This window comes from Staurois parvus, unplaced genomic scaffold, assembly GCF_062004578.1.
Source record: "Staurois parvus isolate SC_StPar_1 unplaced genomic scaffold, SC_StPar_1.0 ptg001133l, whole genome shotgun sequence".
In the NCBI taxonomy this organism is placed as follows: Eukaryota; Metazoa; Chordata; class Amphibia; order Anura; family Ranidae; genus Staurois; species Staurois parvus.
This window is the reverse complement of record NW_028318929.1, coordinates 3351790-3378981: the sequence shown is the minus strand read 5'-3', so window position 1 is coordinate 3378981 and position 27192 is coordinate 3351790. Positions and strand designations below refer to the sequence as shown.

The following is a 27192-nucleotide window of genomic DNA, read 5'->3' as shown; positions in this document are numbered from 1 at the left end:
AATGACAACACAAGAGATGCCAAACAAAGCACAGGGCGTGGAGACAGAGGGATACAGGACAGGTGAAACTGACAGGTGTGTGCGGGAAATATACAGAAGGAGGGTATACAAGGCACCTGTGTGAATATGGGAGGCTGATGACAGCAATACAAAAAGAGAAGGAAATGTTTCTTTGCATGTAAGGTGAAAAAGCCAAGGGGACGTCCCTGTATTATAATGTCAGGAGCATGATACCGTAACATCTCATACTTACCCCTGATGATGGATGAGTTAACAGAAAAATGTGTATTTTAATGAAGTATATTTATTTAATATTAAAACATTTAGCCGCGGGTCACTTTTAGCATGACTCACGGTTTTCATTTGTTTACTGTTCCATATTTTGAAAATTTTATTTCATATCCTAGACTCTCTCTAGTGATTATGTGCGTTACAGGGATCATACCGTAATTAGAATTTCCTGCTAAGAGGCGGTCACATTGGCCGCTCACTAAAACTTTCCACTAGCGTGTGGGCTAGTAGACGCTGTGCTGTGCCGACGGTGGGGTGGGGCCTTGTGTTTTTCCAACACAAGGCACATATAGTTAGTCTCGTTAAAAAAAGACACGTCCATCTACAGGTGAAACTCGAAAAATTAGAATATCGTGCAAAAGTTCATTTATTTCAGTAATGCAACCTAAAAGGTGAAACTAATATATGAGATAGACTCATTACATGCAAAGCAAGATAGTTCAAGCCGTGATTTTTATATCAATACACCATTCACACATGTCAGTAAGTGCTTGAGAACTTGTGAATATGAATGTGTGAGGGGCAATGCCTCATGGAACATGTAGTCCTGGCCAGGAGAAGTAAGTGATAAAGGCAGAAGTTTTTTTTTACCTTGATATAGGGGCACTCTATACTATGCCAAAAAACAGCCTTTAGTACTACTTCAATATAACAAGATAAAATATTTATATCACCCCTCCACCCTTCATGTCTTCATATACCTGGTATATCCAACTTCTGGGTATATTGTAAATACACTATATTGCCAAAAGTATTGGGACGCTTGCCCAAGGACTTACATGTGCACATGAACTTAAATGGCATCCCAGTCTTAGTCCGTAGGGCTCAATATTGAGTTGGCCCCGCCCTTTGCAGTTATAACAGCTTCAACTCTTCTGGGAAGGCCGTCAACAAGGTTTAGGAGGGTGTCTATGGGAAGGTTTGACCATTCTTCCAGAAGCACATTTGTGAGGTCAGGTACTGATGTCGGATGAGAAGGCCTGGCTCGCAGTCTCCACTCTAATTCATCCCAAAGGTGTTCTATCGGGTTGAGGTCAGGGCAGTCAAGTTCTTTCACCCCAAACTGGCTCATCCATGTCTTTATGGACCTTGCGTTGTGCACTGGTGCGCAATCATATTGGAAAAGGAAGGGGACATCCCCAAACTGTTTCAACAAAATTGGGAGCATGAAATTGTTCAAAATGTCTCGATATGTTAACGCCTTAAGAGTTCCCTTCACTGGAACTAGGGGGCCAAGCCCAACCCCTGAAAAACAACCCCACACCATAATCCCCCCTCCACTAAACTTTACACTTGGCACAATGCAGTCAGGCAAGTACCGTTCTTTTGGCAACTGACAAATCCAGACACATCCATCGGATTGCCAAACAGAGAAGCATGATTGGTCACTCCAGAGAACACGTCTCCACTGCTCTAGATTCCAGTGGCAGTGTGCTTTACACCACTGCATCCGACGCTTTGCATTGCACTTGGTGATGTAAGGCTTGGATGCAGCTGCTCGGCCATGGAAACCCATTCCATGAAGCTCTCTATGCACTGCTGTTGTGCTAATCTGAAGACCACATGAAGTTTGGAGGTCTTTAGCTATTGACTCTGCAGACAGCTGGCAATTTCTGCGCACTGTGCGCCTCAGCATGCGCTGACCCCGCTCTGTCATTTTACGTGGCCTACCACTTGGTGGCTGAGTTGCTGTTGTTCCTAGTTGTTACCACTTTGTTATAATACCACTAACAGCTGACTGTGGAATATTTAGTAGGAAGGAAATTTCAAGGATGGACCTATTGCACAGGTGACAACCTATCACGGTACCACGCTTGAATTCACTGAGCTCCTGAGAGCGACCCATTCTTTCACAAACGTTTGTAGAAGCAGTCTGCATGCCTAAGTGCTTAATTTTGAGGTGATTGGAACACCTGAATCCAATAATTTGGATGGCTAGCCCAATACGTTTGGCAATATTATATATATATAAAATTTCTTTTACTGTTTCACAGTAAAAATTACCCTTTATAGTAGTGATTATCTGCTGTTTAAGTACAATAAAGTGCCATACACGTATTGATTTCTTTTTGGATGAGAATATTCGTATGAATATTTGTACGAACATTCTTTGTACTTTGAATGAATAGATGAATGTCTTTCAAAACTTTTACTTGCTTTTAATATTCAACTTTAAAATGAATGTAATTTCTGAAAGAAAACCACATACACTGTCCGAAAATTGGTTCAATCAAGAAAAGTTTTCTATTCTGCTCCTTTGAATTTGCCAGTCACTATGGTAGAAAACAAATGTCAATTCTACCACGCTAACGATTAGAAAATTGAATGAACGTTTTAAAAACAAAAATTTTCAAATGAACAATTAATTTGTGTATGGCCATCATAACTGACAGCAGGCACAGATAGCTTGTATCCAGCTACCTGTCTCCTGTCATGCATACTATTATATTTCAATCTTGTCTGAAAATCTGCAAAACTGCATTTTAGGTCTTTCAAAACATTTTCTTTCAATAAAAATTTTGATCTCCGAGTCTGATATGTACCAGATTCAACCTCGAAAAGTATATACAGTATATCTCTTCTGTCTGTAATTCTCAAGAATGGAATAGATATTTTGTTCCCTAACCATAAAGCTGTTTTTTTGTATTTACCAATGTATATAGATAATCAAGAATAAATTGTCATTTTTTTAAACTTTACATTATAACTAAACCTTTCTTGAGGTTTTTATCTGATTAATCGAAACAATAATCAGCGAAATAATCGATTATGAAAATAATCGTTACTTGCAGCTCTAATGCTAGCACATAGTGTGAATGGGCCCTTAAAGAGGATCCTTAACTTCAGACCCTTTTACATTTGCCCCCCTACTCCTGGCACTGCCATTTTTGTTTAGTCTGGAGCCTTTGCAAATCTGCTGTTATTGTTAACGAATGTGACGTTTTTAACCTCTAAAATGTGTGCTTAAATGATGAGTACACTTCAAAACAAAGTGCACCTACCATTTTTACCCCCTTCCCCTGACCTAACCTAACCGTACCCCCTGTGTAGATGCATGCTTACCTTCATTTGATCCGCGGATCCATGATTTGTTCTCATCCAGTGCTGCAAGTCTCTCCTGGCCACATCTGCACACTACAATCCCATAGCAGAACCTGAGTGCACAGGATGCAGATAAAATGTAGATTGTGCAGATAAAATCACTTTATTAAATAAGAAAGATAAAATTGCCCATACAATGAAGTGATTTGATCAGGGACAAATCATTTAGAAGAATGTCAGGTCACGCCAACAGATGGTGAGGCACTCTCACTAGGCTGGTGACATTAAGAGATACTGCAAGCCAAGATGGCTACTCTGAGGTGGAAACTGGGCGAACCAAAAGGAAGGAAACAACAAAAATGTCCCAAGCTGGTGCAGAAAAGGGGACTGAGATTGTAACCTTGGCAGTAAAGTACCTCCACTATACGGACATGTTTCAGGGCCTTGCCCCTTCCTCGGAGTGAAAGAGAGAGGTACTGAAAGCCTTAAATGGGCTGAAAAGGACTGTAAAATGGCACCAACATTGCCTGTCTCAATCAGGGCTCTATAGAACTTCAACCTCAAAGGTTGCATGGGGCTCCTTGAGCAGTGGCGGATTTGTGCTCCACCTGTAATGACCCCCTGGGTAAATTTAACACTGACATACAATCTAAGTGGTCACGTCTTCACTGACTGCAAATGTAAGGGTCACGTCTTCACTGACCACCAGTGTAAGAGGACAGTCCACCACTGACCACCAGTGTAGGGGGACAGTCCACCACTGACCACCAGTGTAGGAGGACAGTCCCCCATTGACCACCAGTGTAGGGGGACAGTCCCCCACTGACCACCAGTGTAGGAGGACAGTACAATTTACACAGTCTGCATAACTTTTATGGCCATTATTAATTCATTTTATATGATGATTGTTTTTTGTCTGATATAGCAGGGGCATGTTGGAAACTGATCTGCTCGTGGTGGCAAATGCTATCCATATGCCACATTCTTCATTCTTTCTTTTAAAATAGTTAAACCTTATTGATCATGCCAATGAACCGAGCTGTAGATATAATAGGTTTTTAGCAGGGGTTCCCTGAGACCTAAAAATAGTTTCAAAAGTTCCACCAGAGTAAAAAGGATTGAGAAAGACTGCTTTAGATAATCCAGCTGGTCCATATACAATAGTACAGTATAGCCTTTCTCAACCTTTTTATTCAATGTAGGAATACTCAAAATAACTTATAGATCTCAGAGAACCCCTACTAATAATTTTTATAGCTACAGCTCAACAGTACAATGGCATGAATGAATAAAGAATGAGGTATACTTAAACTATATGACACCCAGGGCAAAAAAAATAACTAAATTATTTTCAGTAATTGTAGTGAAAGGAAACCAGTAACAATAGTGGTCAGAATATAAAAGTAGTGTTCCCTCTCATTGCTGGTCCATGGAAAAGCATTCCCTTACATTGGTGGTCAGTGAAAAGCTCTCTTACTTTGATGGTAAGTGGGAGAGGGACCCCATTACACTGGTGGGTCAGTGGGAAGGATGCTCCTTATATTAGTGATCATTGGGAGAGGGACCCCATTACATTGGTGGCCAGTGGAAGGAATGCCCCCTTCAGTAGTGATCATCGGGATAGGGACCCCAGTAAACTGGTGGTCAGTGAGAGGAAAGTCCTTTACATTTGGGATCATTGGGAAAGGGACACCATTATAGTTTTGGTCAGAGAGAATGTCCATTACATTGGTGGTCAGTAAGAAAAAAAGCCTCCTAGCAAAAAAAAAAAAAAAAAAAGTGGTGACCATTGGTGTCAGAATTTACATATCTGAGAGGAAGAATATGTACATTTTGCAAGGGACCCTAGTATTCTCTCTAGGAACCTTAGGCCAGAATGTAAAACAATGCTTGCATGTACATAAACAAAGTTAGGGCAATTAAATTCAGCTGTGCTTTTAACACCTACAAGGGATAAGTACCACAATGAAACAATGGAAAGAGCTAGACCTGGTGAAAAGACAAAGGTGGGGAGACACCCAACATTTTAGAGGTGAAAAGCAAAAACCCTTCCTCTGAATTTTAGAACCTCGGAGTTAGAGGTCTGTAGTAAGCGTGTAGCAAACCAAAACCGTAAAAATGTCAGGGATCCTCATTTCTATGCTTGGTATGGGTCAACACTCTAGAAGGTATTGAAGCTTCTGGGTTGGCATCGAAGTATTAAAGCTGCTGGATTGGAATTGAATATTAAAGCTGGTGGATTGGAAGTAAAAGTATTGAAGCTGCTGGATTGGCATTGAAGGATTGAAGCTGCTGGATTGGCATGGAAGCTGCTAGATGGACAGCCAAGCAGCTAGAACTTTCAGAGCGGCCACATTTCTCTTGTGAGCAAACCCTGAGCACACAGGTTTTTCTGAGAAATTTTCTAGAATGCCAGACGTTGTGTCCTACAAGGGACAAGTACCACAATGGAACAATGGAATGAGTTAATTCTGGTGAAAAGACACAGGTGGAGAGAACCCCTTTCTTAAGAACCTTGGAGTTTTAGTACCTCGGAGTTGGAGGTCTGAAGTAAGCACGCAGCAAACCAAAACCGGAAAAAGGTCAGGATTCCTCATCTCTATACTTGGTATGGGTCAACACTCCAGAAGGTACCGAAGCTCCTGAATTGGACTGGAAGCCTCTGGATTGGCATTGAAGTATTAAAGCTGCTGGATTGGAAATACAGTATTGAAGTTGCTGGAAAAACAAAAACCCTTTCTCAGGAACCTCTGAGTTTTTGTACCTTGGAGTTAGAGGTCTTTAGTAAGTATTCAGGAAACCAAAATCAGTAAAAAAGGTGAGGATTCCTCAACTCTATACCTGGTATGGATTGACGCACCAGAAGGTATTGAAGCTACTGCACTGGCACTAAAATACTTAAGCTGCTGGATGACCATCCAGGCAGCTCAAACTTTCAGAGCGGCCATATTTCTCTTGTGAATAAACCCTGAGCATTCAGTGTCTATACTGAGGTTTTTCTGAGAAATTTTCTAGAATGCCGGAAGGTGTATAAAAGTGGTACCATTGATTACTGTCACCTTTAAGGACCCTCCATTGTTCAATACCACTTTAGGCCTTTATCTATCACACAGCCAGATAAAAAAAGCAAATGATCAGAGCTGCCTTTAGGTCTTATGAGACGAGAACTTTCACACAGTATGTGAAATCCTTTCAACACTGCGCACTGTTTACCAAAATATACCCTAAAAGAAGATTCCTTGTCCAGCTTGGCCTCAGTTCTGCTAATTAAAGGTTTACAGGGGCCAGAAAGACGGTGATTCAACCCATCCAAAGCTACAATCATGTGAACAAATGCATTCATCTCCCTCCTGGAAGGAATGTCAGAGTCCTGAAAAAACCTTTCCTTTCCCTGCCCAGGACTGACACCACAGAATTTGCAATCCGCCAGCTGCTTTGATGTGAACATGGCTACCAGTGAAGGGAGAACGCCTTTTTTTAAAGGTTCCCAAACGTACATTCTTAAAGTTGGGCACCAAACAAAAAAACCTTCATAAATATATCACACAATAATCCATTTTGTGTGCACCAAATGTATTTGCAAATCCAGATATTACCTTGTAAAAGTGGTAGTGATATCATCACTGTGCAGCAAATGTGCAGAGAGTAGAGATGTAGAAGTGGCTCAGTAGGCTCCAACAACTACAGGCTGCTTGCAGGGCGCAGAGACAGGACCAGTCACCCTGCACAAAGAGAAAGAGCAGCAGTGACTGGTCTTTATCACAAGAGAGAAGTTTCACACTGGGTTACTGCCCAGATCTGGAAGAAATATACAGTTGTGCTCAAAAGTTTGCATATCCTGGCAGAAATTGTGATATTTTGGCATTGATATTGAAAATATGACTGATCATGCCTAAAAACTGTCTTGAATTTAAGGATAGTGATCATATGAAGCCATTTACTATCAAATAGTTGTTTGGCTCCTTTTTAAATCATAATGATCAAATCACCCAGATAGCCATGATCAAAAGTTTACACGGGAAGTTTGGCCTTGGTACGGACACACAAGGTGACACACACGGGTTAAGATGGTAATAAAAGCTTAATTTCCCACATCTGTGGCTTTTTAAATTGCAATTAGTGTCTGTGTAGAAATAGTCAATGAGTTTGTTAGCTCTCACGTAGATGCACTGACTAGGCTAGATACTGGGCCATGGGGAGCAGAAAAGAATTGTCAAAAGACCTGCGTAACAAGGTAATGGAACTTTATAAGGATGGAAAAGGACATAAAAAGATATCCAAAGCCTTGAATATGCCAGTTAGTACTGTTTAATCATTTATTAAGAAGTGGAAAATTCAGGGATCTCTTGATACCAAGCCAAGGTCAGGTAGACCAAGAAAGATTGCAGCCACAACTGCCAGAAGAATTGTTCTGGATACAAAGAAAAACCCAAAGATAACCTCAGAATAAATACAGGCTGTTCTGGAAAAATACAGGGTGGTTGTTTCAAGGAGCACAATACATGAACAAAAATGTGCTGTATGGTCGGGCTGCCAGAAAGAAGCCTTTACTGCACCAATGCCACAAAAAAGCCCGGTTACAATATGCCTGACAACCCCTTGGCATGCCTCACCGGGCTTTTTTGTGGCATTGGCGTGTTAATGAGTGTTATGAAACACAACAAAGCACATGCACTATACAATGCAATATATACATATTCCATTAATTTTGAATGTTACCCAAGCACACATAGGCAGTGTAAACAAATACACCTGTCCTTCACTGCATCCCACAGCAGAGATATGCATGCACTGTACTCTGAGGATGAGTGCGTTTCCCAAAATAAGTACAGCAAAGCAGAGCAAAGCAAAGTCTGCTTTTAGGCTTAGTTTGTCTGAAACAACAGAATGAATTGTCCAGTAAGATTTAAACAACTGCTATTTTACATTTTTGTGTGCAAAGCACAGCTTGAGTTATTGAGATCTGTAAACAGGACAAGTGGAGAAAGACATATAAGAGCCTAAACCGCCACCTACTGGTTAATATAGAGAATACAATTATATTAATTTGCAAACTTTTAGATTTTTTTTTAAAGAAAAAAAACTTTATATGGTCTAAACTGTAATAAATAAGAATTTCCCCTTTAGAGGGACCAACTAATCAAAGTATGAGTATATGAAATAATTGCGTGTTTTGTTGCTCCTGTCTTAAACTGTTTATAAATTCATAAAAACATTGAAATACAAAATATTGACATAATTAAATTGATAATTGAATATGAACCACCATTGCAGGCAAAATGTGATAGTCTCATCAAAACCTGTCTTTAGGTAAAATTATCAATAAACGAGAATAAAAATCTGTACTCACAATTTATTATACTTTAAAATTTTCAAAATGGACTGGCAAGTACCCTTAGCCCTGGTTTACATATATGCGATTTCCCCGCAGCTGTGTTGCTCGTGTACAGCAGCCCATCATCCAGTGGCTGTATCCACTGAAAACGCAGGGGAAAAGGTCCCTTCAACGCTTCCGAAAATGTGGTTACAGGGAAACCGTATAGTGCAGTGTGGTTCCCAGTGTGCGGGGGGTGTCATTAGGATCAATGGTACCCCCACTCATTTTCTGAGCGACAGTGCGTTTTTCTCTGCAGGTGGTTGCTGGTATGGGAACAGGTGTGGTCCTGCAGTGACAACTACCCGCACAAGTGTGAACCGAGCCTTAAAGTGGACCATTCAGCTACTTTAGACATCTGTATAAATAGATTCTTGACAGATCGCAGAAACCACCATTGCCCTTTGTGTAGGTTGACATGACTCAATCAGTCTGCAGCAGGCAGAAGAAGGCATTTCCTCCATCTCATCTTGCCAAATGATCAGACCAGGGGCGGACTGACCATTCGAGTTCTTGGGCACTGCCCAGGGGCCCGGGGTCAGTAGGGGCTCCCATGAAATGCCCCTGGTACCTTTTATAGGCTTTTTGGGGTGTGCTTTGAGTGTGGGCAAGGACACAGGGGCCCCATGATCCCCTATTGACCGGGGCCCTATGAGTTGTCAGTCCGCCCCTGGATCAGACTGTCCTCTTGTAGAAACTCACCAGGTAGGAGGATGCAGTAGGGGCTGGGATAATGTCATTATTCTGCTGCAGGCAGGAGCAAACATTTCCTCAGTCCCCTCGTCCCAGTGATCACACTGTACATTGTAACCTTGTAGCAAGTCACGAGGTGAGAGGCTGCAGGAGGGGCTGATCTGTGTCAAACCTTTGTAAACCCTGCCAAGAAATGCACAGGCAACAGTATTTACAGAACTGTGACATCGCTAAACCAGCATCCCAGTCCATAAAGTAGATTGGATGGTGACCCTAGCTGATGCCTGGACAGCAATGGCTCCATCCTTCTACAGCGAAAAGCAGATGAAGGCATTTTCAGAGGGAGTACTGTCATTTCTATGAGAAGTAACAAATACCTGGGAGTGTTACACTTACACATTACTTAGAATGCATGCAATAACATGAAAAAATATATTACTGATGCTAAGCCCACTTTAAATGGCCATAAAACATGTATTTTTTTCTTAGATATATCACTCTGGATCCAACCTGACTCATAACACATGCATGGATTTCCTCCCACTGGGAATAATGAAGTCGGAAATACAAAGTAAATTAATTACTGTTTACGAAAGGAAAAATTCCCCCCCGCCACGAGTCTTGTGTCTGTGTCCAATCACCTGTGGTAACGAGGGGATGGTTTCACTTTCCCGGCCATTAAACACATTACACTCCATCAATTGTGTTAGTATGAGAGGGAAGCAAAAAAAAGGACATGAATTATGAATCTGAGCAGTGTTAAAATTCAATTATTCTGCCAGAGCACAGAGGAACTACATGGCAGATTTTTTTTTCCCTTGGAAAACGTCCTTTTAAGAGGGCTTGTTGGCATTACAGCTTCAGCCTTGTTATTATACAAGGTAACAGGTTATTATATAATCACAATGCTGTTTGAATTGCAGCCATTGCGAGGATAAACATGTAGCGATTATGAAACACAAACAAGGCCCTAGGTAAATAGTTATGCACTAAGGGCCAGTAAAGAACACCTGTTCCAAAACTACAGATGGTAAAATGTTTACATATTCTTAACAAGCTGTAAATGGGCTTTAATACAAGCCCTCAATGACCTTTGTAGCGGCTTGTACTGCAAGGTAATTCATTCTCAAAAATCAGTAGCGACTCTAAAGTCGTGTTTCAGTTGGTTTAGTTTACAGCAGTGATACTCAACCTGCTGCTGGGCCGTGGCTTTCTGTCCACTGGGCCTTCATAGGCTCTATGGAACTACAGCGAGTGATGCCAGGTATGCAGGGCTGGACTACAGTTCCTGGAATACCTTTGGGTTTGAGGGAACACAGCAGTGGTTATCAACCTTTAGACATGGCCTGCACCCGGTTCAAAGCCTCCCATCTGCTGGGCCGTGGCTTTCTGTCCACTGGGCCTTCATAGGCTCTATGGAACTACAGCGAGTGATGCCAGGTATGCAGGGCTGGACTACAGTTCCTGGAATACCTTTGGGTTTGAGGGAACACAGCAGTGGTTATCAACCTTTAGACATGGCCTGCTCCCGGGTCAAAGCCTCCCATCTGCTGGGCCACGGCTTCCTGTCTGCCGGGCCTACATAGGTTCCACAGAACTACAGCACGCGAAGCCAGGGAGGTGGAGCTGAACTACAGTTCCTGGAACACACTAAGGTTTGGGGAACAGCAGTGGTTCTCAACCACTAGACACAGCCTGCTCCCAGGCCAAGGCCTCCTGCTTGCCAGGCCGTGGCTTCCTGTCTGTTGGGCCTATATAATGTAGGTTCTACAGAACTGCAGCGCGAGAAGCGAGGAAGGTGGGACTGAACCACAATTCCTTGAATACCTTCAGAGCTCAGCAGTGATTCTGAACCACTGGATGAGGTCTGCTGTTGAACTGTGGCCTCCCTCCTGCTGGGCCAAGGCTTCCTGTCTGTGGGGCCCACATAGGCTCCATGGAACTGCAGTGCACAATGCCATGCCACTGCAGCTTCTGACATAGTGTGGTGTTTGAGGGAACACTTTGCCTGTCAGCTGCCTCTGGACTGGGTGGCAACGCAGTTGTTTTTGCACACATCACTCCCTCACAATGAGCGATGGATGGCGGACACAATGTTAATAGCTTATTTAGAAGAGAAATCCAAATCAAATCAATATTTGGGGTGTCCACCCTTTTCCTTCAAAACAGCATCAATTCTTCTCGATACACTTGCACACAGTTTTTGAAGGAACTTGAGAGGTAGGTTGTTTTAAACATCTTGGAGAACAGACAACAGATCTTGCGTGGATCTCGGATGCCTTAAATCCTTCTCTCTCTTCATGTAATCCCAGACAGACTCCATGATGTTGAGATCAGGACTCTGTGGGAGTCAAACCTTCACTTCCAGGACTCTTTGTTCTTCTTTACACTGAAGATACAGCTTAATGACATTGGCGGTATGTTTGGGGTCCCTGTCCTGCTGCAGAATAAATTTGGGACCAATCACACACCTCCCTGATGGTATGGCATGATGGATAAGCATCTGCCTATATTTCCCAGCATTGAGGACACCATTGATCCTGACCAAAGCTCCAACTCCATTTACAGAAATGCAGCCCCAAACTTGCAAGGAACCTCCACCATGCTTCGTTCTTGCCAGCAGACATTACTGTAACGATTTCCAGCTCTTCGGTGAACAAACTGCCTCCTGCTACAGCCAAATATTTCAGATTTTGACTCCTCAGTCCAGAGCAGCTGCTTCCATTTTTCTGCACCCTATTTCCTATGTTGTTGTGCATAGTTGAGTTGCTTAGTCTTGTTTCCACATCCTATGCACAACCTAGAGATGTCAGAGGTGAGCCTTCACCATCTCATTCTTGATCCAGGTAGTGTTTTATGCAGGGCCTCCCACAGCTTGAATTTTGATTGATTCCTATTGCCAGCCATAGGCCAATGGCTGAATCCCCCCACCTTGTCTTGACATGTGCCCCCTACCTCTGGAACATGTAAGTGAGGGGAAGCTTCCATAGCAAGGCCCTGGATGGCAATAAAAACCTAACAGGGGTTCTGATCCTTCGTCACTCTATCCAAAACTAGAGAAAAATAATTTGGCTGAACATCTGCTTAAAGAATTTCAGCATCCCCCCCCCAACCATCCAGCATCTGATAGACACGCAGCCAGTTGTGCAAACTAACATTTCTGAGAAGATTTATATCTGTTTATTCCTGTGAAGAGGCAGACAAATATGCATTGATGGAGAGCGTTGTGCGTTGTTTACAGACGTCACAGACCCCATGCATGCAGGCACCGTGTTCCCGCGCACATATGCACAACTATGTATGTCCTGCTGGTGGATGTTTGCTTTCCATCCACATTGTTTACATGAATATACAGCTGTTCATTGCCAAGTGATAATTACATCGCTTACAGCAAGCACAGCGCAGGAGAGGGCTGCAGGGCAGGAAGTGCAAGGATGGGGACAATGGATAATGTATTGGTCTATAGATGAGCAGGATGGACGCGGCGCTCTGCGAGGACCAGACGTGGCTGTTCATTGAGATATATGTCATGTCTGCACATAGGATATTGTAGAGGCCTGAAGACAGTTTAGAGAGGCAGATCCGGATCTCTGGAAAGGCAATGGAGGATCTGGGATGAAGGTGCCTGCAGATAAAGGAGGGCGCTTATATCAGCAGACATGATCGAATTAGCCTCCAGTACCCCTGGCAAAAGGGAAGGACTGAGCTGGGGTACAGAGGGGGACTAGGATGAGGTACTGGGAAGGACTAGGATGGGGTACTGGGGAGGACTAGGCTGGGGTACTGAGGAGGACTAGGCTGTCATACTGGGGAGAACTAGGTTGGGGTACTGAGGAGGACTAGGCTGGGGTACTGGGGAGGACTAGGCTGGGGTACTGGGGACTAGGCTGGGGTACTGGGGAGGACTAGGCTGGGGTACTGGGGAGGACTAGGCTGGGGTACTGGGGAGGACTAGGCTGGGGTACTGGGGAGGACTAGGCTGGGGTACTGGGGAGGACTAGGCTGGGGTACTGGGGAGGACTAGGCTGGGGTACTGGGGAGGACTAGGCTGGGGTACTGGGGAGGTCTAGGCTGGGGTACTGGGGAGGACTAGGCTGGGGTACTGGGGAGGACTAGGCTGGGGTACTGGGGAGGACTAGGCTGGGGTACTGGGGAGGACTAGGCTGGGGTACTGGGGAGGACTAGGCTGGGGTACTGGGGAGGACTAGGCTGGCGTACTGGGGAAGGCTAGGCTGGGGTACTGGGGAAGGCTAGGCTGGGGTACTGGGGAAGGCTAGGCTGGGGTACTGGGGAGGACTAGGCTGGGGTACTGGGGAGGACTAGGCTGGGGTACTAAGGAGGACTAGGCTGGGGTACTGAGGAGGACTAGGCTGGCAAAAGGGAAGGACTGAGCTGGGGTACAGAGTGGGACTAGTATGAGGTACTGGCGAGGACTAGGCTGTGGTACTGGGGAGGACTAGGCTGTGGTACTGGGGAGGACTAGGCTGTGGTACTGGGGAGGACTAGGCTGTGGTACTGGGGAGGACTAGGCTGGGGTACTGGGGAGGACTAGGCTGGGGTACTGGGGAGGACTAGGCTGGGGTACTAAGGAGGACTAGGCTGGGGTACTAAGGAGGACTAGGCTGGGGTACTAAGGAGGACTAGGCTGGGGTACTAAGGAGGACTAGGCTGGGGTACTAAGGAGGACTAGGCTGGGGTACTAAGGAGGACTAGGCTGGGGTACTAAGGAGGACTAGGCTGGGGTACTAAGGAGGACTAGGCTGGGGTACTAAGGAGGACTAGGCTGGGGTACTAAGGAGGACTAGGCTGGGGTACTAAGGAGGACTAGGCTGGGGTACTAAGGAGGACTAGGCTGGGGTACTGGGGAGAACTAGGCTAGGGTACTGGGGAGGACTAGGCTAGGGTACTGGGGAGGACTAGGCTGGGGTACTGAGGAGGACTAGGCTGGGGTACTGGGGAGGACTAGGCTGGGGTACTGAGGAGGACTAGGCTGGGGTACTGGGGAGAACTAGGCTGGGGTACTGGGGAGGACTAGGCTGGGGTACTGAGGAGGACTAGGCTGGGGTACTGGGGAGGACTAGGCTGGGGTACTGAGAAGGACTAGGCTGGGGTACTGGGGAGGACTAGGCTGGGGTACTGGGGAGGAATAGGCTGGGGTACTGGGGAGGACTAGGCTGGGGTACTGGGGAGGACTAGGCTGGGGTACTGAGGAGGACTAGGCTGGCATACTGCGGAGAACTAGGCTGGGGTACTGAGGAGGACTAGGCTGGAGTACTGGTGAAGACTGGGGTACAGGGGAGGACTAGGCTGGGGTACTGAGGACTGTGCTAGGGGTACTGAGGAGGACTGTGCTAGGGGTACTGAGGAGGACTGTGCTAGGGGTACTGAGGAGGACTGGGCAGGGATACTGAGGAGGACTGGGCAGGGATACTGAGGAGGACTGGGCAGGGATACTGAGGAGGACTGGGCAGGGATACTGAGGAGGACTGGGCAGGGATACTGAGGAGGACTGGGCAGGGATACTGAGGAGGACTGGGCAGGAATACTGAGGAGGACTGGGCAGGGATACTGAGGAGGACTGGGCAGGGATACTGAGGAGGACTGGGCAGGGGTACTGAGGAGGACTGGGCAGGGGTACTGAGGAGGACTGTGCTAGGGGTACTGAGGAGGACTGGGCAGGGATACTGAGGAGGACTGGGCTGGGGTACTGAGGAGGAATGGGCAGGGTACTGAGGAGGACTGGGCAGGGGTACTGAGGAGGACTGGGCAGGGGTACTGAGGAGGACTAGGCTGGGGTACTGAGGAGGACTAGGCTGGGGTACTGAGGAGGACTGGGCAGGGGTACTGGGAAGAACTGGGTTAGGGTACAGGGAAGGACTGGGCTAGAGCACAGGGGAGGACTAAGCAGGGGTACAGGGGAGGACCGGGCTGGGGGTTACAGGGGAGGACCGGGCTGGGGGTTACAGGGGAGGACCGGGTTGGGGGTTACAGGGGAGGACCGGGCTGGGGGTTACAGGGGAGGACCGGGCTGGGGGTTACAGGGGAGGACCGGGCTGGGGGTTACAGGGGAGGACCGGGCTGGGGGTTACAGGGGAGGACCGGGCTGGGGGTTACAGGGGAGGACCGGGCTGGGGGTTACAGGGGAGGACTGGGCAGAACACACAAGGGAGGACTGGCCTGCGGGGTACATGGAAGGACTGGGCTGGGTCAGAGGTGATGACTGCACTGGGGCTTAGGTGAGGACTGGAAGGGGGGGGGGGGGGGTATGTCATGTTACACCCCCCCCCCCACCCCATACTAATAAGATGTTGGCCTACAGAGATGTCAGAGAGTTTATAGGGTAACAAGTGCAGCATAAAAACTAATTGTGACTGAACTGTGTAAGAGGTGAGACTTAAAATGTTACTAAACCCAGGACCCTGCATTCACTATATCCGCTCTCCCCGGACCCTGCATTCACTATATCCGCTCTCCCTGGACCCTGCATTCACTACATCTGGTCTCCCCGGACCCTGCATTCACTATATCCTCTCTCCCCGGACCCTGCATTCACTATATCTGGTCTCCCCGGACCCTGCATTCACTAGATCTGGTCTCCCCGGACCCTGCATTCACTAGATCTTGTCTCCTTGGACCCTGCATTCACTATATCTGGTCTCCCCGGACCCTGCATTCACTATATCTGGTCTCCCCGGACCCTGCATTCACTATATCCGGTCTCCCCGGACCCTGCATTCACTATATCCGGTCTCCCCGGACCCTGCATTCACTATATCTGGTCTCCCAGGACCCTGCATTCACTATATCTGGTCTCCCCGGAGCATGCATTGACTATATCTGGTCTCTCCGGACCCTGCATTCACTATATCTGGTCTCCCTGGACCCTGCATTCACTATATCCGGTCTCCCCGGACCCTGCATTCACTATATCCGCTCTCCCCGGACCCTGCATTCACTATATCTGGTCTCCCACAATACACGGAACATGGAAATGCAATTAATTTAGTAAATACTGTATAAACTGATAAATACCTTTTCTCATCAGCAGTATATAGCAGTCTTGTAACTTCACTATCAGTGTCCAGCTGAGTGCTGGTTAAAGCTTGTAGGAGGAGTTTTCATTCTCCTTTGACTGTCCTATGAGGCTGCATGAACCCTGACCCTCTGTCTGGACAGTGCCGATTGGCCCTGTGCCTGTCACATGCACTCTTCCAAAGAAAAAAATAACCTCTAGCAATACACACCAAACAGAACATGTGCAGGGTGACTCCAATAGAGCTCTATACTATCAGCAGATGGATTGAGGACACTGGAAGAAGGGGAAGGTCAGAGAAGACAGAATCGGACAGCCTTCACACAATGCGGGGGAGTAACCCCTTAGGTTCCACAGTGAGTATAACAAGCATGCTTCACTGCATATACAGACTGATTTTACTGTTTTGAGTTTAGTAGCACTTTAAAGTTCATTTCCACATTTGCAGCTTGATAAAAGAAAAAAAAATGACTACAAAACATTTTTTCTCAGCTTTCCCCTTCTATGTACTGGTAAGGTGAAGGCTGGGGAACATGTTTACTACAGTATACTTACCCTCTTTGTACTGTGATGGCAGATCTCTTTATCAGTTGTAAACTGGATGTCACGCTGTCTGTCCAAACTGCTTCCCGTCCGCCCTATAGCAGAAGTACTGCTACAGGGCAGCACGGGTGTACAAAATCACGTATATATACATAATTTGCATTTCTGGGTAGGGGGCACGCGCCCTACCCGCGCTGCCATTCGCGGCTGCAGCTGTCAATCACCGGGGCCCGGCTGGTGATTGCCGAGCATCTCCGACGAGGGGTGGGGGGGAGAACTGTCTGTAAACAAAACAGTTATCACCCCTGTCAGCTCCTGCACAGTGCTTTTTATGGCTCTGCATAGCACAGCCATGCAAAGCAGTGCACTTACACACAACCACACAGCATATCATGTAACACAGCACACAGTTAACCCTTTGATCGCCCCACCTGTTAACCCCTTCCTACTCAGTGCCATTAGTATAGTGTCACTGCTTTTTATTAGCACTGATCACTGTCTTGGTGTCACTGGGATGTCAGTGACACCAAGTCAGTTTCCCCCAGCGTCAAAATGCCCACCGCAGTCCCACTATAAGTCACTGATCGCTGCCATTACTAGTAAAAAAAAAAATCCCAGTATATATACCGCCATTTGTAAAATGCTATAACTTTCACGTAAGCCAATTCATTTACACGTGATTTTTTTTAGCAAAGATATGTAGCAGAATACATTTTGGCCTAAATTTATGACAAAATTTGATTTTTTTAATTTTTTTACTGGACATGTTTAAAAGTCAAAAATAGTGTTTTTTTTTTCTCAAAATTGTCAGTCTTTTTTTTTTCATAGTGCAAAAAATTAAAAAAACACAGGAGATCAAATAGCACCGAACGAAAGCTCAATTCCTGGGAAAAAAAGGACGGAAATGTAATTTGGGTGCAACGTTGCATGACCGTGCAAATGTCAGTTAAAGTAACACAGCGCCGTACTGCAAAAAATGGTCTGGTCAGGAGGGGGGGGGGGGGAATCCTCAGGAGGGCAAGTAGTTAAAGCAACACAAATATTGTAGCATTATACAGTTATAGATGGATTCGGAACCAGAATGGAGCACTGCATGCTGCATTAACGGTGAACTCCAGGCAAACAGCTAAATAGTATTTAGCACACTTACTTTGCAGCTAGGGGGTCATTGGTTCAAATCCTGGTAAGGACACAATCTGCATGGAGTTTGCATGTTCCCTCTGTGCTTGCATGTTTTTTGGGGGGTGTTCTCCCACACTCCAAATACATGCTGGTAAGTAACTAGGCCTGTCCAAATTGGTCCTTGTATGTGTATGTATGCATGTAAGACAGTGACCTTAGATTGTAAGCTCCATGCGCACAGGGACTGATGCAAATGTACAGTATGTAAAGTGCTGTGTAAATTACCAGTGCTATATAACTGCCTGTAATGAAAATACATAAACACTATGCAAACCTCTGCACAGCCAGGAGGGTGACATCAATTTCTAGAGTGGTTGTAAACCCTTTTATATACCCAGTGAAGTGACTGGCCTGCAGTCTTTTTCTTCTCTACATCCGTTCAAAGTCCAGAATTTATAAAGCTTGTCTGAGCTGTTAGAAAACGGGCGGATAGCTGAAATTTCACTCTGCAGAGCTCAGTGAGAAGAGCTCTGAGAGCTGATTGGAGGGAAGGGACATGTCCCCCCCCTTCATGCAGCACACAGGAACAGAGCTGAGGCTGTCAATCACAGGCTGTGTGCTGGGGATCCCTCCCCTGTCCCCATCTTTTCTCTCGATGTCAGGAAAAATTGTCAGAAGTGATTCATACTGATAGCAGAGGAACCAAGCAGCAGACAGAACTGACACTTAGAGTTCTTAATGTGTTAGTAAACCCACAACAGTAAAATCAGTCTGCATATACTCGCTGTGGAACCTAAGGGGTTAATCCTCTGCATTGTGCCAAAAGGCTGTTTGATCCTGTCTTCTCTGATCCTCCCCTTCTTCTACTGTCCCCAATCTATCTGCTGATAGTACAGAGCTCTAGGAGACACTCTGTACATGCTTAGTCTGGTGTTTATTGCTAGTTTTTTTCTTCTTTGGGAGGGTGCATGTGATCAGTACAGGGCCAATCAGCACTGTCCAGAGAGAGGGTCAGGGTTATGCAGCCTCACAGGACAATCAGGGGAGATTGAAAACTCCTCCTGCAAGCTTTAATCAGTGCTCTTTCGGACACTGATAGAAGTCACAAGACTGCTATATATTGCTGACGAGAAAAGGTATTTATCAGTTTATATTTACTAAAATAATTGCATTTCCATGTTGTGTGTACTGTGGGAGACCAGATATAGTGAATGCAGGGTCCGGGGAAACCAGATATAGTGAATGCAGGGTCCGGGGAGACCGGATATAGTGAATGCAGGGTCCGGGGAGACCGGATATAGTGAATGCAGGGTCCGGGGAAACCGGATATAGTGAATGCAGGGTCCGGGGAGACCGGATATAGTGTATGCAGGGTCCGGGGAGACCGGATAGAGTGAATGAAGGGCCCGGGGAGACCAGCTATAGTGAATGCAGGGCCCGGGGAGACCAAATATAGTGAATGCAGGGCCCGGGGTGACCAGATATAGTGAATGCAGGGTCCGGGGAGACCAGATATAGTGAATGCAGGGTCCGGGGAGAACAGATATAGAGAATGCAGGGTTTGGGGAGACCAGATATAGAGAATGCAGGGTCCGGGGAGACCAGCTTTAGTGAATGCAGGGTCCAGGGAGACCGGATATAGTGAATGCAGGGTCCGGGGAGACCAGCTATAGTGAATGCAGGGTCCGGGGAGACCGGATATAGTGAATGCAGGGTCCGGGGAGACCGGATATAGTGAACGCAGGGTCCGGGGAGACCGGATATAGTGAACGCAGAGTCCGGGGAGACCGGATATAGTAAATGCAGGGCCCTGGGAAACCAGCTATAGTGAATGCAGGGTCCGGGGAGACCAGATATAGTGAATGCAGGGTCCGGGGAGACCAGATATAGTGAATGCAGGGTCCGGGGAGACCAGATATAGTGAATGCAGGGTCCGTGGAGAGTGGATATAGTGAATGCGGGGTCCAGGGAAACCAGATATAGTGAATGCAGGGTCCAGGAAGACCAGATATAGTGAATGCAGGGTCTGGGGAGATTGGATATAGTGAATGCAGGGTCTGGGGAGACCGGATATAGTGAATGCAGGGTCCGGGGAGAGCGGATATAGTGAATGCAGGGTCCAGGGAGACCAGATATAGTGAATGCAGGGTCCAGGGAGACCAGATATAGTGAATGCAGGGTTCTGGGAGACCAGATATAGTGAATGCAGGGTCCGGGGGGACCAGATATAGTAAATGCAGGGTCCAGCGAGACCAGATATAGTGAATGCAGGGTCCGGGGGGACCAGATATAGTGAATGCAGGGTCCAGGGAGACCAGATATAGTGAATGCGGGGTCCTGGGAGACCAGATATAGTGAATGCAGGGTCCGGGGAGACCAGATATAGTGAATGCAGGGTCCGGGGGGACCAGATATAGTGAATGCAGGGTCCTGGGAGACCAGATATAGTGAATGCGGGGTCCTGGGAGACCAGATATAGTGAATGCAGGGTCCGGGGGGACCAGATATAGTGAATGCAGGGTCCAGGGAGACCGGATATAGTGAATGCAGGGTCCGGGGAGACCAGATATAGTGAATGCAGGGTCCGGGGAGACCAGATATAGTGAATGCAGGGTCCGGAGTTTAGTAACACTTTAACTGAGACAAGGACACACTATAGAGGAATATGATTTGTTCATATTTCATGTCTGAGTTTTACAACCATTTTAAGGAGCAGGAAAGTATCACCACCTATCTGCCCCCCACAGCCTGCTATTTGAACAATGAATTAGCAAAAACATACTGATAGGTCACCTATTCTGCGCCACTCCACATGCCCTCTCAACACGTGTATGCAGCAGACCTGACTGCCTACTGGTGCTGCCCCTCTCCCAGTCTAAGTGCTGCTGTATAGGGTATAACAGGGGGCTAATATAAGGCCAGATTCAGGTAATTATACGAGCGGTTTGTAAGAATGACATCTAATTATAAGAAACAAGAAATACATGCATTAAATGACCGTTATTGCTCAGCGTTCAGCTTTAATGGGTCACATGATGCTATATATTTGACAAGACACCGATATGGTGACATCCAGAATAATGACGGCTCTGGCAGGGTCAGGCAGATAAGCGGCGGCCAGCCATATGGGATGGGGGTTCAGTGATAACACTGTTTGGGGATTGGGTGGAGGGTTATTGAACAGACCTGCAGATACGATGCACAGATAGTGAACCAGTGGTGTGTGAGCATTTTATAGACATATTAGTGATTGCTACAGGCAGAATGCGGCAGATAATGACACAAGAGGGGATGGTGCCAAGAACAAAACTGAAAATAACGACATTACAACCCGACTGCAGCGTGGAGGGGTCAGTGAACATGTACATGGATATATTTACTATATCAGAACACTCTGACCTAGGAAAATATCCATACATCTCCATCAATCAGGAATTTACATGGAGATCCAATCACTAAACTATCATACAAGCTTTAAAACGTTTAATAAAGCTGAACTCTAGGAATTAGATCAAATCTACCCTTGCAGAACCCCCCACTGCAAGGGTTAAGTGCATGTTTAGTCTTGGGGTGCAGGAGTAAGGTGTATTGTTATCCTGTCCCTTCATGGCAGGATCAACAGGTCTTACTTTGAAGCTGAACTCTGCAAATTAGACAAAATCTACCCTTACAGTGCCCCCCCCCCCCCACACGGTGCTGCAAGGGTTAAATGCTCTTTTGGTCAAGGGTTGCAGGGGTAAGGTGTATTGTTACCTTTTTCCTTGCACAAGGTCCTTAATTGCAGAATCAACAGGTCTTTCTTTGAAGCTGAATTCTGCAATTTAGACTAAATCTACCCTTACAGTGGGCCCCCACAACGTTCGCTGCGAGGGTTAAATGCTTGTGTAGTCTAGGGACGCAAGGGTAAGGTATATTGTTACCCTTTCCCTCGCACAAGGACCTTTATGGCAGGATCAACAGATCTTACTTTGAAGATGAACTATGGGAATTGGACAAAATCTACCATTACAGTGGGCCCCCCACCTGGCGCTGCAAGGGTTAAATGCTTGTTTGGCTTAGGGTTGCAGGGGTAAGGTGTATTGTTATTCTTTCTCTTGAACAAGGACCTTTATGGCAGGAGGATCAACAGGTCTTAATTTGAAGATGAACTATGGGAATTAGACAAAATCTACCCTTACAGTGGGCCCCTACCTGGCGCTGCAAGGGTTACATGCTTGTTTGGTTTAGGGTTGCAGTAAGGTGTATTGTTACCCTTTCCCTTGAACAAGGACCTTTATGGCAGGATCAACAGGTCTTAATTTGAAGATGAACTATGGGAATTGGACAAAATCTACCCTTACAGTGGGCCCCCTACCTGGCGCTGCAAGGGTTAAATGCTTGTTTAGTCTCTGGAAGCAAGGGTAAGCATTATTGTTACCCTTTCCCTCGCACAAGGACCTTTATGGCAGGATCAACAGGTCTCACTTTGAAGATGAAATATGGGAATTGGACAAAACCTACCCTTACAGTGGGCCCCCCTCCTGGTTCTGCAAGGGCTAAATGCTTGTTTGGTTTAGGGTTGCAGGGGTAAGGTGTATTTTTACCCTTTCCCTTGCACAAGGACCTTTATGGCAGGATCAACAGGTCTTAATTTGAAGATGAACTATGGGAATTAGACAAAATCTACCCTTACAGTGGGCCCCCTCACAGAACGCTGGAAGGGTTAAATGCTTCTTTAGTCTAGAGGTGCGGGGTTCAAGTGTCTTACGTACTCTATCCCTCACTTCAGAGCTGTTCTCTTCTGCCCGAAGCTCCAAGTTATTAATGTTAGGATTAGCATTGTACGTTAGGAGGCAAACTTGTGACCGCGTCCCAAGGCACCTTAGAGAAATGGTAGTGCTGGACAGGTTGCAGAGATATCGGGTGCCTTCAGAGCCTGGAATAGGGTAAGTATCGGAACTTATTCCTGCACCCCTAGGCTGAACAAGCATTTAACCCATGCATGGGCCCTCCACTGCAAGGGTAGATATTGTCTAATTCCCAGAGTTCAGATTCAAAGTAAGACCTTGCTCACATTAAACGCAAATGTCCTTGAGTAGACACTCCCTGTTTTATGGTGACAACGCTCTGTCGCTACCTACCAATTGTGCACAAGCATTGTCACCGTCTTATGCACTCCTTATACAGAATAAAAATGGATGTTTCAACACATGTTGCACAGGCATGGTCTAGGCAGCTGCTTGGTGCATGTAGACCAAAAGTGGCTGCAAAGAGGTTGCAGGAGATCGGCAGGACTGAGATACAACAAATGATAAAAATAAGGTGAAAAATGTTTTAAAGGAACTCTGTGCCCAGTATAGAGATTGGTGGTGTATGGGGTCCATTGCATAAAACTTGGACACTGGGGCGTTTTGGGGAAATAACTGATAGGCACAGATGCCAACCATTATCTGCTCTAGTCAATAAAGTCAATTTAGTCATGAAGAACTGCCCCTTACATTGGTGTCAGAGTAGGTCACCTGTACATCAATGACCATTGGAGAAGTGCCTCCTTATGAAGGAGAGTAATGAAGAACTATCCCTTATATTGTTAGTCAGAGAAGGTCATCCCTACCTTGGTGACCATTGGAGAAGTGCCCCCTTAGGCAGTTTGGTAATGAAGAACTGCCCCCTACATTTTTTGTCAGATCAGGACACCAGTACCTTGGTGCCCATTGGAGAAGTGCCTTCTTTTGCAGGTGGGTAGCAAAGAACTGCCCCTTACACTGGTGGTCACAGTAGCTCACCCAGACCTTGGTGATCATTGGAGAAGTGCCTCCCTATGCAAGTGGGCAATCAAGAAATGCCCCTTATATAGATGGTCAGAATAGGTTTCTCCTACCTTGGTGAGCACTGGAGAAGTGCTTAAAGAGTAGTTTAAGCCACAATTTGTTAAATTACAGCGACTAAGCAAATGACAGCAATAGCAGCATGAACAAAAGCGTCAGGTATAACAGACTGACCATCCAGTAACTAAGATGGCTGCCGGGCCACTACGTGGCACCGGCGGCATGACGTCACGACATCCTAGACTCCTCCTAACATGTTTCGTGCGCACGCACTTCTTCAGAGGTGGAGACTAACTTGGTTTAAACTACTACACTATGGGCACTCTCCTTGATCTCCTTTGAGGAGCTATATCATTTTAGAGCCTTGCTGCGATCCAGTTTCCGGTCCACAGCATCCAGAGAGGGAGCACCTGTAAACAGGCATCTCTACCCATCCATCCCTTCAAGGGGTCTCTGGCCATCTGAATCCACCTACTTACTTTAAGGGCTCATATCCTTGCCACCTGGAGAGAGAACCATTCTATGTTCCAGTCCTGTCCTTCATCTGTGAAGGGATTCACCATTGATATACACATTGCGTAATTTTATTACGCGTCTGGTGAGTGCGCAATTCTTACCTTACCACAAGGAGCACCACCATTGGATTGAAGTCATATTTCACGATACCATATAGACTGTCACTTTTTTATAATTTTATGCTATTTGTGACTTTTAATTATTATATTTTACTTTGCTTTATTGACTAGCGCTGCACATATTGTATAGGTAATAAAGAACTGCTTGTTACATTGCGGTCAGCGTAGGTCACCTGTATTTTGGCGACCACTAGAGAAGTATTAAAAGCTGCACCTTATATAGGCCATCAAGACCTTGGTGACATTGGATAAGTGCCTCCTTATGCAGGTGGGTAATGAAGAACTGCCCCTTTACATTAGTGGTCAGTTCAAGCAGAAAATCAATCAACCACAGCTCAAGAAACCCCTACCACAACCTCTGGAGGAACCCTGGTTGAGAAAGGCTGGGCTAGATTCTACTCTCTTTCCTCGCTCTGCTTCCGTTACTCTTGGGAGTTTCAGACGTTCCCACCTATGTGCAATCAAAGGCAGGCAGATGTCGTATCAATGTCTTTCTTTGTTACCTATCTGCCTATCTATGGCTAGCCTTAGGGCTAAAATATATGTGAAATTATTCTTTGCTTGATAGCATATGATCAACCCCCTCATTGACAGATGCCTCAGCCGCAATGAAAAACAAGGCAAATGCCAACAAAGGGTAATTAGAATAGTTTTATGAGGTCACAAATCTCACGGGTGGCCGAGCCCCTCGATGACAAATGTATCCGGTAAGGTTTGTACGTAATCAGCAGAGTTATACGGCATCACACAAAGTGACATTGAGCTGTGCGTGGAGGTTACAGCAGGGAGGGATGCAGCAAAAGGAAGAAATTAATGAATGCAGCTGAGGATTTTATATATATATATATATATATATATATATATATATATATATATATATACACACACAGATACACACACACTGTATGTATATTAGGACAATAGAGGGTAACACATGCATATCTTCTGTATCACTGGAGCAGGTTGCTGCTTCTGTGCTCCTCATTAGGGCACATGCAATTTGAACAACGTGTATGGAAAACCTCTGTTTGCAATCATGGGCGCTCGTTATTGCTCCCTAGGGTAGCTTTGAATAGCCCCATCTTTATAGATGGGACTTTTTATGGCAAGCTTTAGAACAATGATGCAGAAGGCAGTAACCAGATTTTTACCATTCATGGTTTAAGTTCTGCCAGAAATCTGCAAGTCACCACTGGACTGAGGCTCCTGACCTCACATTATTTTTTATAGCAGTAATTCCGATCAGCAATATGTGCAAAGATTATATCAGAGTATTCAGCTAGAGCTGCCCGGCATGGCGACCTGATTGGCCTCCTGTCTTCAGTAACTGGAGAGTCTCCCTCCTTCTGCTGCAGATTGGGTTTTCCCCTTCTTTTGCATCCTTCAGTGTATAATTGATGCAAAACCGAACAGGGTGAGTGGTAAACCTTCCTAACTGTCATGGGAGGTGTGCTGACCGGGATCTTCAGTGACTGTGATTATTTTCAGAGTCTTCCATAGACAAATGTATAAATTAATATATACATAATCTGATCATACAATCTCCTATAGACTAACCAATCTGGGGTGCTAAGTGGGGGTCTGTCTGTCTGGATAAAAATCAAATGGCTTATGATGGTAGACCAGGGTTTCTCAACTAGGGTTCCTCCTGATGTTGCTAGGAGTTCCTTGAGAAATTAGTGATTTCTGCCTCTCAGGTAAATTCCCACTGACACCATTGATCCTTTTAGTTATCTGTAAAGGGGTCATTCTTCCCCAATATCCACAAGTGTTAGAAACATTGTTCCCACTGTCCATCACACTAATATATCATGAGTTGTAGATATAGTCATTTTTAGCAGGGGTTCCCCGAGACTGGAAAGTTATTTCAAGGGTTCCTCTGTGTTGAAAAGGTTGAGAAAGGCTGTGGTAGACCCTTTCATAACATGGTTGTTGGAAAATCCAATGGAAATTGTACAGAGCTTGTACAATTAAGCTATATTGTGTGTGACCACTTGAAGGCCTCAATAAAATTGCACTAGATGCAAAAGAGAGGTTTTATGGGCAACTCTTAGATTGTAGGCTCCAAGGAGCAGGGCCCTCCTTTCCCTCTTGTATTGAACTGTATTGTTGCTGTATTGTCTCCCGTTATATTGTAAAGCTCTGAGCAAACTGTTGGTGCTATATAAATCCTGTATAATAATATTCTTCCCACTGACACCAATGACGGGACACTATTCCTCCCACTGATACCAATGATGGGACACTATTCCCTTCCACTGATACCAATGATGGGACACTATTCCTCCCACTGATACCAATGATGGGACACTATTCCTCCCACTGATACCAATGACAGGGCACTATTCCTTCCACTAATACCAATGATGGGACACTATTCCTCCCACTGATACCAATGATGGGACACTATTCCTCCCACTGATACCAATGATGGGGCACTATTCCTCCCACTAATACCAATGATGGGACACTATTCCTCCCACTGATACCAATGATGGGACACTATTCCTCCCACTGATACCAATGATGGGACACTATTCCTCCCACTGATACCAATGATGGGACACTATTCCTCCCACTGATACCAATGATGGGACACTATTCCTCCCACTGATACCAATGATGGGGCACTATTTCTCCCACTGATACCAA

The 27192-nt window shown here is 45.8% G+C and overlaps 1 protein-coding gene across 2 annotated transcripts in view; it reads right to left on the bottom strand.

The window, feature by feature from the left end:
* Positions 1–27192, bottom strand: part of LOC149439353 (regulator of G protein signaling 3-like) — a 135741-nt gene that overhangs the window by 93938 nt on the left and 14611 nt on the right. Inside the window, exon 1 of one of the 2 annotated variants that reach the window (XM_089659131.1) lies at positions 6930–7041. The exons of the other annotated variant lie outside the window; for it this stretch is intronic. The gene's annotated coding sequence lies outside the window, so the exon portion shown is untranslated. Of the gene's footprint in view, positions 1–6929; positions 7042–27192 lie in introns of those variants that run through there. 2 annotated transcript variants of the gene reach the window in all.